At 38.3% G+C, this 16,217-nt stretch overlaps 1 protein-coding gene and 1 long non-coding RNA gene across 2 annotated transcripts in view; one reads left to right on the top strand and one right to left on the bottom strand.

The window, feature by feature from the left end:
• LOC310883367 overlaps positions 1–7,156 on the top strand; it is a 37,902-nt gene extending 30,746 nt beyond the window's left edge. The window contains exon 4 of the long non-coding RNA XR_014573494.1: positions 900–7,156. This is a non-coding gene — a long non-coding RNA (uncharacterized lncRNA). The remainder of the gene's footprint in view (positions 1–899) is intronic.
• Positions 1–16,217, bottom strand: part of ARVCF (ARVCF delta catenin family member) — a 276,400-nt gene that overhangs the window by 200,069 nt on the left and 60,114 nt on the right. The window lies entirely within an intron of this gene.

The raw sequence follows: 16,217 nt of genomic DNA, 5'->3' as shown, positions 1-16,217 counted from the left end.
TGCTCGTGCCATTAGTCCTACTGGCATCAAGGGAACTGCCACAGGAGTGCTACTGCCCTGAAGCCATGGTTTGGAGGGCATGAAGTTTCATGCTACAGTATCTAAAAATATGTAGAAATTGGAACAAATTCAACTTCAGTGCAAGAAGACTAGCCTTAACTATTTCAGCTATTCCAGTACTCCGGACTTCTACTCTAACAGTGGCCAATACCTGATGCCAAGGAAAAGTACGAACAGAAACAAAATTACAGTACTACTTTCCCAGAATAATGTTACACACAGAAGGAAAGTAGCCTGCTATCCTGGATAACGAATCTAGATGTTCTACTACAGCAGTAGAAAACATCTATAGCACAGCCCAAACACTACAGAACAGCATAGCAAGCATTTTTCTCATCTCCTTGCAACATGGCACAACACTGTGGTTTGCAGCCAGACCCTCGAATGATCAATCTTTCCATCAAATGATCCCTCCTGCAAGGAAAGGCAGGAAATTATACAATCCACAGCAGATTGTAAATTACAAATTTTGGGGATGCTTCTGAACACTTTTGAGTACCAAAGGTATCAATTTTCTGCATATTTCCTATTATATCTTATGCTAGGTTTCTCATGGAGAAATTGGCAGTGTCTTCAGATTTATCTTTCGTCTATTCCACCACAACAAACCTGAACCCAGAGCTCGCTCAGTTTTTTCCATTTTCATCTTCTCAGCATTGTGTCATAAGCTCCCATGACAACCTGAGAAGCAACAGAAACTTGAGGCAGATTTTGGAGTATACCACATTTATAGTAAGCGAAACAGGGCTAAGCCATATGGTCCTACATTTTAATGTGATGTAATCTAAAACTAGTTTTTATTTACTTTGTACAACCTAATACAGTCCTTGTCTTTACAGTATTTTGCACTTCAGATGGGTCTTCTAAAGCTGTCTGTTTTGCCTGCAACCAAATTTGTTAATTTGTTCTGGAAGTTCTCCAGGACAAGAAACGGAACGCTGCAATCTCAAATGTCACCTGGGAGTTTCATAAGGTAATAGAAATAAGGTTGTAAACATAACCCTGACTGCTGCACACTTCACTATGGATGAAACTAATCTAAGACACTCTCCTACATTATGTCTCTGTAGTGAGTTAAGTGAATCCTTCTGTTTCTGTAAATACAGAAGAACCATGTTTAATTAAGCTAACACTGAGAGATTAAGTTTGCATCTAGACTCCCATCCTTCAAAATAACTTCAAAAACTTAAACAGTCAGTTATAAAACTCTGTCTCTAAAACCTAAGTGCAGTACTGGTCCATGACTAGGCATCAAAGGTGCCTACCATTCATACCTATTTTGAAAAACAAAATGACAACACAGGATAAAAAATAAATTACATCACGATTTTTATAGGTTAAATCGCCTACTTTTTATAATACACATACATATTGTATGTTCATCGTAGACAGCGTCTAAGATGATGTGGTTACTTCATGAAGGACAATGCTTGAGAACTATGAACTTCTGTTCAGTTCTGGCCTCTCATTTAAAACTGATTGCTAGCTGTTTATTCTATCGCTAAAATCAGGATCATTCAGATATTTACTGCAACCATCCATGCAAAATCTTGTTGGATAGTGCCTTGAAGATGTAAACGAACAACAAAAAACTGCTATTTAATCATTAAAATTGTCCAGTAGTGAATAAGCTACTGCTACAGAAACAGACACCAAATGCCTGAAGCAGAATTTCACTTCTTTGGATTGTTTACTAGAGAGATGTAATTGACACACCAGCAGGTTATTTTGCTGAACTCCCTGCCTGTACTCTGGTTCTGCTCACAGACAAATCAATGATGTTCAAGTCTTGTTCCTGGCCTCTGTGGCTTCAACATATCTGACTGTGCAAATTATTATTTTATCCCTTTTGATTTCATAAGCTAGCTGTGTTACGTACAATATTGTCATAAAGAGATATTATCTCCTCTTTTAATAATTCAATAGAGCTTATAATTAAGAATTATTTATTAATATCCCTGTACCTGTCAAGCCATTAACCCCCCTCACACACACACACAAAATCAAATGAAACAGATCTGCCAGAAAGCTTGTTAAAACGGAGGAAGATGAAAACTTTTGCAGTCAATCTTAAGGCTTCACTTTTGTGGTGGTCACTGCACATTTTTTGGTCCAACTGCCATGAGGAATGTCAGCCCTTAAGAGCAAGCAGCCTACCTTAGAGACCGACAAAAATGTCAAGCCTTTCTTTGGGTTAATGCCTGAAATTGCTCCAGCTCTGGTTACCCAGTGGTGTATGGCAGCAGGCAGGACAGCAGTGGGAGACATTGCCTGCTCTGGACAACACGTGCCCTCTCCTGGCAGATCCAAGCAATGTTCCAGCATGGCTGGTGCACGCCTGGATGGAAAAAAATTAATCTCCACAAAATTCATGATTTTTTTTTTCCTCTACCAAATTCTGTCACTCTTGTGCAAACAGAATAGCAAAAGCAGGTTAGGACATGACAGAAGAAACGCTGTTTAATATTAAACAGCACAGGTTTATCGATTAATGCCTTGAAGTAGGTTCCACTGGGCAACCTGGTAAATCTGGGTAGATCTGCTTTGAAACTACTCTCCTTTGGGAAAGTGACTTATTGACTGTCAGCAGAACCTCTGTTGTGCCTTTTAACCTTACAATTACAGCAGTTTTAAAGTAATTGACTGAAAATATTTTATGGGACTCTTTATTTATGCAATTTTATTTTTCTCAGTAGTTGTCATGCTATTTCCACTTTCTCAAGTATTCAGGCAAACAACTTTTCCAAGAGAACATTTACTAAACAGCTAACTTTGAGGGAAAAATTAAAAATGTATTTGGAAAAGTAAGTTTTCACTCATTTACAAATTACATTTGAATCATTGATCTTACAACCCACCTTGAATTCAAAACATTAAAATTAATTTCTGTCTATGGAATGGAAATATACAGATCCTTAGAAAAGAAAAGTTGATACTGGCAAGTAAGTGCTACAACATTAAAGACAAATGTTCCATCACTGCTAAGAAACTGAGGCAAAGAGATCAAACTGACTTGTAAGATGCTGGACTTTACAACGATAATAGGAAGATGTCTCATGGAAGAAACAAAAGAATTAAAGTTCTCACAGGACAGAGGCTTTGGTGTCCCCTTCTGATTGTACTGCTGGACAAAATGCTATTCACTGCCAAAAATGGTGTAAATACATTCTGATCTGCTAATGAAGTCTTAAAACCCAGAACAGATAATGCTGTTTGAGTCAGGAAGCAAGACTTCAGCAGAAAAGAAAAATACCTGTGTCTGGACTAACCAGGAAGGAGTGGCTTTTTCGTTTCTAAAATTTCTCTGAAGATTAAAGTGGACACTTGAGCAAAGAGATCCAAGCAAAGGATTTTTGAAGATCTCTACAAGTGGAAGTACAATGGAGATGGACAAAATATGAAATACACGTTGTAAGCATATCAGAACAATGCATCAATTTCTGTATTGGCTAGACTGCTCTACAATATTTTAAGGCTACATTTCTTCTTTCAGGTGCAGGAACAGCGAACAAGCGTGACTTCTACCCATCTCAATTCCTTAATAGATCCTATACAATCTCAGGCATACTATATAGTTCCTCACATCTCCCCTCTCTTACATCCTTTCTGCATTTGTCCAAAGGACATTGCTCATGTTTGCACATTTCCCCGTATGGAATTACAGCTAGTATATAAATGGAAAATGAATATGCTCCTGCAGAGAGACACGCTGCTCTGAGAATCAGCAGAGCAAGGACTGGTTCCTGGTGGATGCTGGAATATTATTCACTCGACACGCTGCAAAAACTGCTGTTAACAGACAATAAAGCATAATTAGGGAGTTTTTGAAGTGTCAATACTTCGTCCCATTTACGCACTCCTTGTTCTGTGTCCCTTTTTCCCTCTCTACTTTCAACAGAGCACCAGAACTAACACACTAACATTTTGGTTGGAGAAGTCTTGTTCCAGACTATTTCCAGGTTCTGCACCACCCATCTATTTCACCAAAACAATGGAGGATTATAATCCTGCTCCCAGTTCATTTTTTCCAAAGAAAAATGAAAATGAAGAAAATGTTTCTTGCCTCATCCACTCCACATTACTTCAGAGCTCTACAGCTAAAATGCTCATCAGAGCCAAAAGTCTGGATATGTTTGAACTTTAAAACAAGCTAAACATCAATTGTTTTGATTTATAGCCACAGGAGACCAAGTCAATCACAAAAGACTAAGCTTAAATTAATTAGCCATTCAGAGCTGTCTTTAAGACATGCCTAAATTGAAAAATATAAAAAATGAGTATGAAATATGAGTATGAAATTGCTTCCATTGGACAAAATTGCTTAAAATTCCACCTTCATAATGGTCATATATCCAGAACATCCCTTGCTCCATCCAGGCTTTAAATCTGGGATTTTTCCCCACATGTCAAGCACAGAGCATTGAATGACTGAGAAGAACACTGAGCATACAGCACCTCAAGCTGCACCAGATTTATGACATCTCTATAACTGGACTCACTAACTATCTCTGGCATCTGTTTGGGAGGCACAGCATAAGGCAAGTTCATCCGTTCAAACCTTGCTTATAAATAGATTCTGCAGATGCATTTCATAGTAGATACTGTAGACTTTTTATTTTCCTTCTGAGCACTTTGCATCTTTTAGGTAATGCACATATATAAATACAGAACATTAACATAACAGCTTAACAGATGCAATCTGGTATATTTTAAGCCACATAAGAATTTGCTGTTTTATGATAGCATGAAAATGGTTGTTAGATTCAGCTGCGGGTTAACACACATTACCCAATTTTCATTTCTGTGACAAGCTGGCTGTTAAGTTCATGTGGAAAGTAGACCAAAAGATTAATTCCAGAATGAGCAGCCATTGTCAGACAGCATGCAGTGCAGTGCAACTGGCAATCTTCCCATCAGCAAAGTCCCCTGCGAAGGGCTGTCCCTCATCCACGGCACAGGCATCTAGCTTTCGGCCACTCAGACAGGTCCCTACGTCTTAAACAACTTCCCAAAGCTAAATTGTATCATAAATTTCAGTCATTCAATATCATAATTATGTTTCTGTGGCTCAGACTGTGGCAACACAGAATGAAGCAGGCAGGAAAAGAAGGCTAATTGTAAAAGATAAAGTTCCCTTTGATACTGAAATCTTTTTGTTATAAATAATGGACCCAGAAAGGAAGGACGACTATTGATGAATCAGTGAGAGAACAAAATCTTAATCATTTTCTGAGGTTGTTGTGTTTGTCAGTCAAAAAAAATAAAATGACAGCTTCTAATCTAGTTCTTCACATAAGGTCCCTGCTATGAAGAACTTCACAATGAATTTTCAGCATTTAACTTCAAATCAAGATCAGTGCTGTAGTTTAATACCTCTCTCTCAGGTACTAAGTCAAACAAAGCTCGAATTCCAGACAGAAAGCATCACCAGTTCTTTAGACTTCAGGCAACTTCTTTGTGCAAATAGTAAATCAGAATACATATCTCAATCCCGCAAGTGAACTCTGATTACTGATATATTTTATATGTCAGTTTATGCACTCAGTGGAATTCTGTTCCAAACATGGTCTACATCAACCTAAAGCATCCAATTGAGAGAGATCATTTTAGGTTTCTTGCCTCTGTTTTAGTGGGTGTTTTGTGAACAGTCATCAGAATGACTTTTAAAAAGAAAAATAACACAGCTAAGTTTCTGCAGTGACACAGAACGCAATCAATCTGCTAGCCTCCTCCAAACCATAAACCAGGGCTCAGACACCTGATAAGTTCGCAGTGTCCATAAAACATATTACTATGTGTATGCGTTAGAAACATACATAATTCTTGGCTCCTTACTCTCCTATAAAACAGGAGAGCAGAATCACTCCTCTGAGATTCATAAACAGATTTTTATTTCATCTAGGAAAATCTCCATCTTTCTTTTTGCAACAGAAAGTTCTCCCACCTCAACCAGTTCTTTGCAGCTTCAGCATAGTGTAATTCACAGCTTTGTGGATAATACAGTAAAGTTTACATCACCAGACACACACACAAAATAAAAACAACTCAGAGCCATTAAGTTTTTCTAAAAACCATTTATACCTTGTACAGCACGAGAAGTTAACGTACAGTTATACTAAACAAATGTATCTTTTCCTCCTTTCTTCTGGTTTCCATTAAAGATATTTTATTTCAGTCCATATATTTTCGGATTATGTATAATGCTGGTTCCATAAGTCCTGACTCTAAGAGAATAGCTTCTACTAACCAAAGAAATCAGCCCTGCCTCCAGTCTGGGAGATTAGCCAAAGATAAACAAGCTCCACGGTAAAGGAATAAGAGATTCTTTACACTGTGCTGAGTACGGAGACTAATCCTCTTCTTTTGGTAGGAAGTATGCAGGTAGGGGATGAGCAAGCATTAGTTCCAGACTCCTGCAACTCCTGCTCCCCGAGTGCATTCAGGGAACCATCCATTTTGACCTGCTTTCCTTTTGTTTTGTTTTTATGCTTACTAGGACAAATCTATTGTACGACGCTGGAAATCCTCTCTAATAGTGTGGGGGATGCTAGCAGTAAGGGCAGTAAGTCAGTGGGCTGCTGTTATCATCAATCAAGCATGAAGGCTCTGCTACTCTGCAGTCTGAATTCTTTATCTAACTGATTAGTCATACAGGCCAACTGTATTACAGTAGTGCTTCCCAACTCCCATTACGGGGCTCCTCCATTTGGAGTATTAAAAACCCAGCTGATGGGATCAATGTTGCATGAAACATGCTTTGGCGATGAAGGAGAGGAAGAGATGCAATCCCCTTATCCCCAAAGATCTTCATGCAAAGAGGAAACAAGTGAAAGCTTGAAAATCAATTCAAAAGCAACTAAAGCAACACAAGGCCACCAAGACAAACACCAGAAAGCTATTTTAAGGTTCAGGGTAAATTAAATATGCAAAGAAATAAAGCATAGCAAGGAAACAATCTTTTATTAGCAGAATTAGCATTTCTCTTCATGTTTGTTACTGAGAACAAACTGAGAAAGGCATTTCAGAAGAGTATCGGTAAAATTACTAGGTTGCATTTTATTTTTGCCATGCTCAGGGAGGTCTTCTACTTCAATAGCTCCCCTAAAAAAAAAAGAAATAGATCCCTTAAAAATATTCCCATTATTTTCCATATCATGTTTTGTATTGTTCCCTGTGTCCCCCACTTTATGTCAGAGGAGCCTCCTCTGGACTTCACAGAAGAGTTATTACACAGCAATTTCTATCACCCAAGAAAAACAAACGAAAAACCCATACCTGGTTATAGAATCTGATTTCTGGACTGTAATCCATTTTTCTCTTTTACAATACACATGCATGCATGCCTATTATTCAGGGACGTGTCAAGAAGCTATCGCATTAGCCCAGAACCACCCATCTTGCTGCCCCCCTGAACATAACACGCCTATTTTGTATTCCTGTGTAGTTTCTACCAAATTTTTCTTTTTTTGCTGAATGTCACACTTAGCTACAAAAACCTTTGAACATAACAGAGCCTGATCATATCACAGCCAACAACTTCATCTAAAAGGATGCACATTTAGCATAATAATCTCCACATTGTAGAGTAGACAGGCAGTAAAATAAGATTCTTTACCCATAACTGTCCACCTTTGATAAATGTCTCTCATCTTACACCCTTGCCAAGCAAAATCTTTTGATTTAGAATTAGATCTGCCTTGTCTTAAAAGTAGTTACCAGTCTAGAGACATCTTTCAGTTTCCTTTTTTCCACCACTTGGCACCACTCTTCTGTTTTAGAGTTTTCACATATCCTGGCAGTCCAAAGAGCTTTTGTCTTGCATGCAACGTATACTGAGCCAGTCTTCTGCTGTTTAAAATATTCCATTCTCGTCATACCTGCTGGCTTCAATATTCAGAAGTTAAAGCACTGCTGAGCAGGCATCCAGTGGGATTTCAGAGCTGAATGTAAAGAGGAATTACTTAGAAAAAAAGCCTGCAGTGAGAGTCCTGCAGTCAGAAAATGCTCCAGATGCAAAGCCTTCTCCCACCAAATGGTTAGGATATGAGAGGAACAAGAGAAAACACAGACATGCCTGCCCCTCAGTCCTGGTCAGCTAAACCTACCAAATGCACGTGTGCAGAACTGACTATAGTATGTGCCAGATAAATAAAAACAAACCCGGTTACAACCACTATTAATAAGCAAGACAAATAAAATAAGCATGCTCTGTACGGGGATATTTTGTAATAGATGTCTTTCTTCTGTCATACATCACTACAGATACAGGTATTGCCAAACAGAGATCTGAATTGTTTGTGTATTCTTGATAAGAGGAGCTGATTTTTTTTGGTTTAATATGCATCCACAGAGAACTAACCACAACTGTCATCACAGCGAGATTTTTCTCAGCTGAGTTTCTTGGGCAAGGACTGACTTAATTTTCCTCATTTGTACTGTGCCAAGCGCAGTATGGTCTCAGTCCCAGCTGAGGCCTCCAGGCGCTGTTGCAGCCTAGTCACCAGACAAGCAAGGTGATGTGCTCTGTGCAAAATTCCTCAGTTCTTGTAGGCAGCTTGAAAGATGCATGGATAAAACACTTCAACAGTACTTGATTGTACTTTTAAAATAAAGCTTTATTTTTAGTGCTTAATCCTCAATTCTCTCTCCCGCATCTGTTACCACCTCTAACTGCATTACACTGGGGATCGAGTTCACGTTTATTATTTGTTCTGAAAGGTGCTTAGCACGCCCCAGGAATACCATAAACTTCCAACTATATACAGTGGGATGGAGGGTTAAAATGACCTTTATTTTGCTATCGTTGCTGAATAAAAAGGCTGAAACATTTATTTTTCAGCCACTAATGACAGGATAAGTGTCAGACTTAACCCAAAAAAGTTCTACTAGAGCTCTCCGCAGCTTAAATCCCTGTTAAATTTATTCATATTTGATTCCACCCTCAGAAAGCCAGTCCTCTTCTGTCTTTTATTGTTTATATTAGATATAGTGAGTCATGGAAATAAAGTGACATGAAACCACATTTACGCTAAAGAAATCATCCCACATCTTTTCAGATTCTCTTTCCTGCTATTTCCGTAGCATACCTCCTATTGAGTCTGTGAGATTGATTACCCAAGTGAGGGCTAAACGCATATTCTTGACTCCAGTTATTTAGATGCTCACATTCTCATCTTGGCGTGCCAATTTAGAGGAAACAGATGCATTATCCATCAGTCACAGAATCTGAATGAGTATACACAGCACTATCTATCTGACCAGTGCCTATAAACAACAAAGTGAAGCTAACGCTAAGCAAAGATAATCATCTAAAAGTGCTATTAGTTTCCTTTCCTTTATGCTTACATAAGTTATGAATAACCCAGTAGAGATGCCTATCTTTGTGCATAGAAGAGTTCAAGCGCAGGATTTGAAGGTGAGTTTTTTCCACCCACCATTTAACTCGAGCGAAAACAGTTATGGTTTAAGGTTTATGGCTGAGTCATACCTAACAAAGCTTCAAACTACTTGTATGTGCCCATGTCTTACAAGGATGTCATAAAATGCTTAAAGACCCTGCTTTGAGCAGAGGTTGGACCAGATGACCTTCAGAAGTCCCTTCCAACATAAATTATTCAATGATTCTAAGGCAAAAACCACTCTGGTTTCCAAAGGCGTATGCTAAGTAGCAAGACAACAACAGAACCTTCAAAAAGGACGTATGCCCTCAGGCTTTCTTCCTCGGAATTTTCAGGAAGTCAAATGCTGACAGAAATTGGGCACTGGCAGTTTCTGTTGAAGTCACTGGGAATTACAGCCCCTCACCTCTTCAGTGGGTTTTGCTTAGAGATTTTAGTACAATTACTCACATGACGAAAGAATCTGATGTAAAAATTGTGGTGTAACTTCTTTTATTCTCTCCCCTCCCTGTCTGCATTCACACATACAGTCCCCATCACCGCACCAGCCTTGTTTTTTCACCCTACTGACCTGCCTTACAAACAGCATTTTCTTTTACTATTGAATAACAGAATGAGAACACAGGAATACGACAAGCACTCTTAAAAGGCCGACTGGCTTACCAGGTTCCTGTCTACCTACAAAGCCAGGAGTTACTCATCATGGCATCATTTCAAAACTCTATTTGCTACAATTTTATTAAGAGACGGGACATTTTTATTTAGAACTAGCATGAATTGATCTCTTTAAGACACAGAAAGAGCCCTCCCACTTTTTGTTATACAAGATTTTCTTTTGTGAAGCTTTATTTTAAAGCCAAATAAAGGCAAAATGAAATAACAAGCATCTTCAGCATTGTTAACTCCATGCCCAGGCTGCATAACAAATGTCAGAGCTGATCATTCCAGATTAATTTACATTACTACAACAGAAACATATGATACTTAATACAGTATATTAAGCAGGAGTCCTTCCTGATACCTTTTAACTGATATGCCAATATGTAATTAACTTAAACGAAATCTGTTTGCAAATCTTGAGGCACAGCATGCATATCCAAGGTATTTTTGCTGTTACAGTGCACAAATAACATGTTCTAGTTCAACTTACACTGCCATCCTTTTATTAGATTTCTGCATGGAAACTCCATCCCAGTGAAAAACACTCCAGGCTGGCCCCCGCGCAATGCCTGCATGCTTGGTACTGAGCATAGCTGCGAGGGGTGGGGAGCAAGACCAACAGAGAGATGGGAGATGTCTATTCAAAATAATTCTAGCATCAATTGATGTAACAAATGATCATCTCTTTCTGGGCTTGCTAGGATCAACATCACTGAGATGAAGAGCATGTTGCCAACTTCTCAGACAAATTGCTCCCATGGAAGGTGTTGCTGCTTTGGAAACTCCACAGGAGAAGGCAGTTAATCTCTGGCTCTCACTGAGGGGGTTGTTTATTTGCTCAGAACAGTACTTAATGTGGCAAGTGTGAGCAAGCTTGCTCTTTAGGAGGAGCTGGGAATTGTTAACGGGTTCCCTCTTATTTCTATGAAACATTATGTTCCTTATTTGTTACGAACACCTAAGAGAGCAACTTCCTTTGCTCATTTTTAATTGTTCCATCTTATGTAACAGTAGAAATGAAATTTGAAAATGAAAGGTTACATTCCTCTGTTGCTTCTGTAAGAGTTCTATGCTATGCAGACAAAAACATCATAGCTTCTTTCAGATGAATTCATCTGAATCACACAAAAAAGGATTTATCGTATCAGATGGTGTGAGTTTTTAATCATTGTCAGTGCTAACAATTGTCTTTACAACTTCATTTTTATTTCTGCACTCTTATTTTTAAAATGAGAAGACCACCCTTGGAGGCCTAATTCAACTGTGCAAAACTAGTTAGAAACTAAATTTACTTGGATTTCTATTGCAGCTTTTTTTTTTTTTTTTTTAACTATGGAACTTTCCACTTTCCTGAAAGAATTAAGAACAAAAAAGATAACAGGCTCTGAATGGTGATAAAGTTCTGTATGTATACCAGATTCCAAACATAATTAGCTCCTGAGTGTACCACCAAATCAAATAGTCTTCTGATCATGCTGTGAAATGGTAATGTCCTATCATCGTGTTTGTTTTACTTATTAAATAATAATGCAATCAATGGACAAACAAAATGTTACTGTTTGTGTTGCTTCCAGGAAAGGAAGCACAGGAAATAATTGCCAATGATCTCATTAGTCATGTTTAGTTACAGACCTTCAAATATAGCCCTAAACAATCTTCAGGGACAGTAAATGACCGCTTTTTTTATAGCCATTATCTAAGAGATGGGAAAAATTCTACATACTGAAAGCCAATTTTGAAAGAAGTCTTCAAAACCCGGTTTTTAAATCAAGAAAGAGAAGGTTTAAAAAAAACACATAACACAATATGCATTTTGGAAAAATGTCAAGTGCTTTCTTTGTATTTTCAGTGCATAATTAATGCTGTGCAGAACTTCCTCTGCAGCTGGGATACACTGTGACATCTCTGAAGGGGTAATCATGGGAATTGAGGTTTTTATTAAATCTTTTAAAGAAATATTATAAAGAAATGAAAAAAATAAAGATTGAAGGATCTGAACATGAATTAAACATTACCCTTAATTCCAATGTAAAATAAAAATGTTCTTGCTGTTGATTTCAGCTAGTACTACATGAAAGGTGAACGCTGAACATATGTCTGGTTGTTACTCGGTTGTGTCTTGATGCAATAAATATATCTACCTACATACATCATATTCATTTATTAAGCTTCAGTATCAATTCATACCCCTTTCACGGGGACAGCTCATACTAAAGGACGGAAGAAACTGCTCTACCAGAGCCTCACATCAGAGTTTCTTCCTGAATGCTCCACAACTTTACCATCTTCAAGTACCCTCACAGTGACTTCATGCTTTCAAATACACATTTTATTACTTATTTTATTCCCAGACACAGCCGCACCCTGTATCAGACCTAGGCAAATAGGGGGAATTATAGCTTGTGAACTCCTGACCAGTAGATGATGCAACATGTTCCACGGTTAGGGTTTGTGTTGTACCATAATGCAAACACAAATGCCAGCACTAACTGTATTAGTTACTTACTGCACAGCATCTGTGCTTGAGCGTGTATCTTATATCTTTTTGTCTGATTTGTACTTTTCCAGTTATATAGGTTGATTTTTGAATCAGACTTTCTTTCAGATATGAATCAAGTAATGTGGAGAGTAACTGAGAGACACCTCAAGCTTCAGAAGCTCTAGGATAGGGGAAAGAGTATTACATCGATGGAGCTGATTTTAAAACACTCAGAGATGAATAAAGGCCACAGAGATGCCATGAGAATGGTCAGTAGGCCCCATCACGAAGATGAGTTCCGTAACCTACATGAGGTCAATTCACCAAGAAAACATGCAGCACCTCTAAGCCCAGGAACTCATGTTAGAACCTTCACAACTGTTTGCCTTTAAGACTGTAAAATCAAGCAACTCCAGAAGGAAGAAAGGCAAGGACACCTATGGAGTCTGTAAGTGACAGCAGGAGGAAGCAGCCAATTAACATCTTCGTAGCAATCTAAATTACAGCTAAGCCTGCAGAGCCTATAAAGGATTCTACATCATAAGTCACTAATGACTTATGGGGATAGGAAGAAGACAGTCTGGTAAAAAATCCTAAGAGGCAATAGCCAGGATGTACTGAGATGATAGGAAATACAGAAGACAAACTGCATCCACATCTTGCTTCAATAGCCTGCTTCTCAGCAGAAAAGACTTCCTTTGCCCTTCTTTTCTCTCTCCAACACTCCTAAATGTCCTACAGTTTTGTAACCCCTTGGGAGCCCTGTGTTACACAGCCCCCTCCACCATCCCTAAGGCAGATGGTATTCTCTTCATGCATCCATCAAAACCATTCCTGCAGGGAAATGCTTCTGAGGGACAAGGAAAGCACTTTCCAGCTTTTCTTGGAGCTAGCAACTGGCTCCGCAGAAAGAATATATTCTTTTGATTAAGAGAAAAACTCTGGTACTGAGCTGACCAGGATTTGATTTGCTTCTCTGGTGTATCATTATAGCTGGAGATAGGCAACTGCTGCAGAGAGGCACAGAAACAATTACCTGCTTGGTATGCAAGTCCCAGAAGCATCTATTGCTATAGTTTTCTTTGTCACACATCAGCTTTTACTGTAATGAGACCTTGGGTAAAAGGAAGGAAAAAAAACTAAATCAATAAGGGTCATTTACACTCTGCTATGGCCGGATGAAGTACCAGGTTTCATTGGCAGCAGGCAATGAAACCCCACCTATTAAACCCAATCCTTAGTCAAAACAACATTCATTGTTCTGCTTACACTTAACTTTCACATTGTGAAATTACTTATTTTCTTGTGTGACCTTCAAAATATACATTTTACCTGAAATACGGTAAAGGTGGCTCTGCACAGAGGTAAGGCTCTATGATCAATAGTAGTGAATCACTATGTACTTGAAGACAGAGAATTATAGTTAAAAGTGAAAAAATAAAGGCTACTTGGAGGACTTTTCTTCTTGCCAAGTCCTTTGTATTTTTCAGTAAATCTCCTTGAATTTCCCCTGAGTTTTAGATCTTTAAAAAAAAAAAAAAATCACTGTGGAACTCCTTCAACTCCCCAGTGGACAATCCCTTCCAAGTAAGATATGCTTATTGCCCAGTAACTAAATGCAAGCAGCGTATTCATGCAGGCTTTTATACATGCAGCTGCCATATGCACACACCTCCATCTCTCACTAACTTGTAACACTGAGGCACCAGGACAATACGAGTCATTTCAAATACATTTCCAAGATACATTTAGCAATAATAAAAGCATTGGTATGATACCCCAATGGTCCACAAGTAGGATTGAGCACTTCCATGGTAAAGGCTGCTGACAACTGCTCTAAGTGTACTACCAGGAAGAGTAAAGGAAGGAGTCAACTACAGGCGGATTCCAGAAATAAAAGTGTGGGGACTTAATTAAACCCATTTTTAAAAAGACAAATGCAAGAAATCCTGATCAAAAGCTCCAAATTGCACCTTGTTGCTAATACTCTCTTCTCATAAAACCTATTTCTACATTTGCCACTGAGAAACTAATAAAAAAGAACTCCAAGGAACAGAGATATACCTGAAGCCCCTGCACACTGTGCTGTTTTCTAGAGGGCCTCTACCCATGCTAAGGCCCCCTGGAAGCCACACAGCTGCAACCATGAACCCATGCTAAAGCTTTATCTGCTGCACGAGCAAGGGTCTGTGCCACGCTAATCACAGCTGCAGAGATGCCAGTCAGGAACTGGTCCCACCCAGCTGGCTTTGCCAAGACAGTACCATACAGGCTTTAAAAAGCCTCCGTAGCAAGCAGTATGCTGCTAATGTTATAGATTATGACCATGCACAAAACAAGCTACAAATAAAAGCCATGTTAAATTTGAGTCCCATGCTTGTTTCAGTAGAACATCAGTATAAGCTAATTTCAAGCTCTACTGGAAATGCAGGAAAATCACAAGCCCTTCTGATAAGCAGAAGAAAGCAGAGACTTGGCCCTGCAAAGAGGTTCTGAATATGCACGTGTCAGAGGACTCTATGAGGAAACAAGGTGTCAATGCAGGGAGATCTCTTCTCAGAAGAGATGTCCAAAATGGTATGGAAAATTTTTGAGAATAAAAAAAAAAACAATTGGAAGTAAGGTAACTTAATTGAATGATAATGTTCTTCAATTTATATTTGTGTTCCAGAGAATCCAAACATAACTTGTGATGTAGAAGACACAAGAACACAGACACCACCTTGTTAAGCAACGTGATCACAGCAAGCTAACACTTCAGGCAGCACCACCTGATCTGGAAATGAAGTAGAGCTGCAGATTTCCACTACTGATACCAGCTTTTGCTTTATGCAAAACTATTACCAACGGTATCAGGAAGACAAGTGAATAAGAGATTGCCTGCCCCTGTAAAAGAACTGAGGTTACTTGCAGAGCAGCTCTGTGAGGATTATTTACAAAATTCATGCCTGTCCCCCATTCTAATACCCTAGGTTTAAAGCCAATCCGGGATTTTTTAAATTCATTTCTGCATAAAATACATAGAGAAAAGTGATCATATACTAGAAAAATAACAATGGTTTTTTTTTTTTGAGAGACTGTTTATTTGTCAGCATAGTAACCGACATGCATTATATACCACTGCCCGTTTACCTTTCTAACTACAATACTCCAACCACTTAAAAAAAATCAGTAAGAATTAGTTAAGTAAATTTTTTAATATTCAAATGATTATATTAACTGGTCAATCTCATCCCCATAAAGATGGCTGTCTACAAAGATCGGAAAGGAGGGTGTTATCACCAAACAAAAGTAAGATTTTAAACACTTCTTATTTTATATGCTGATTAAACTCTAATTGCAATTAATTTTTACAGTAGTGATTAAAGCTTGGATTTTTATAAGTCAAGAATTCTCACATCATGGGTCACAGTCACTCGGTGAATTGCATGATAAGTACCTTAAGTGATTATGCCCACAGTATTTTTAAAGGTATTGGTGAGATATATTAGAATAATATAATTTGAATCCCTTTAAAATGGTCAGTGACTGAAATGCTTTATATTTTGAAACGGAGTAAATTAATTTAACATGTACACATACATTTGCACACAATCTAGACATTATATATTTCTCCTATT

The sequence above is a fragment of the Anser anser genome, assembly GCF_964211835.1.
Source record: "Anser anser genome assembly, chromosome: 18".
NCBI classification, from domain to species: Eukaryota; Metazoa; Chordata; class Aves; order Anseriformes; family Anatidae; genus Anser; species Anser anser.
This window is presented reverse-complemented; position numbering and strand designations above follow the sequence as displayed.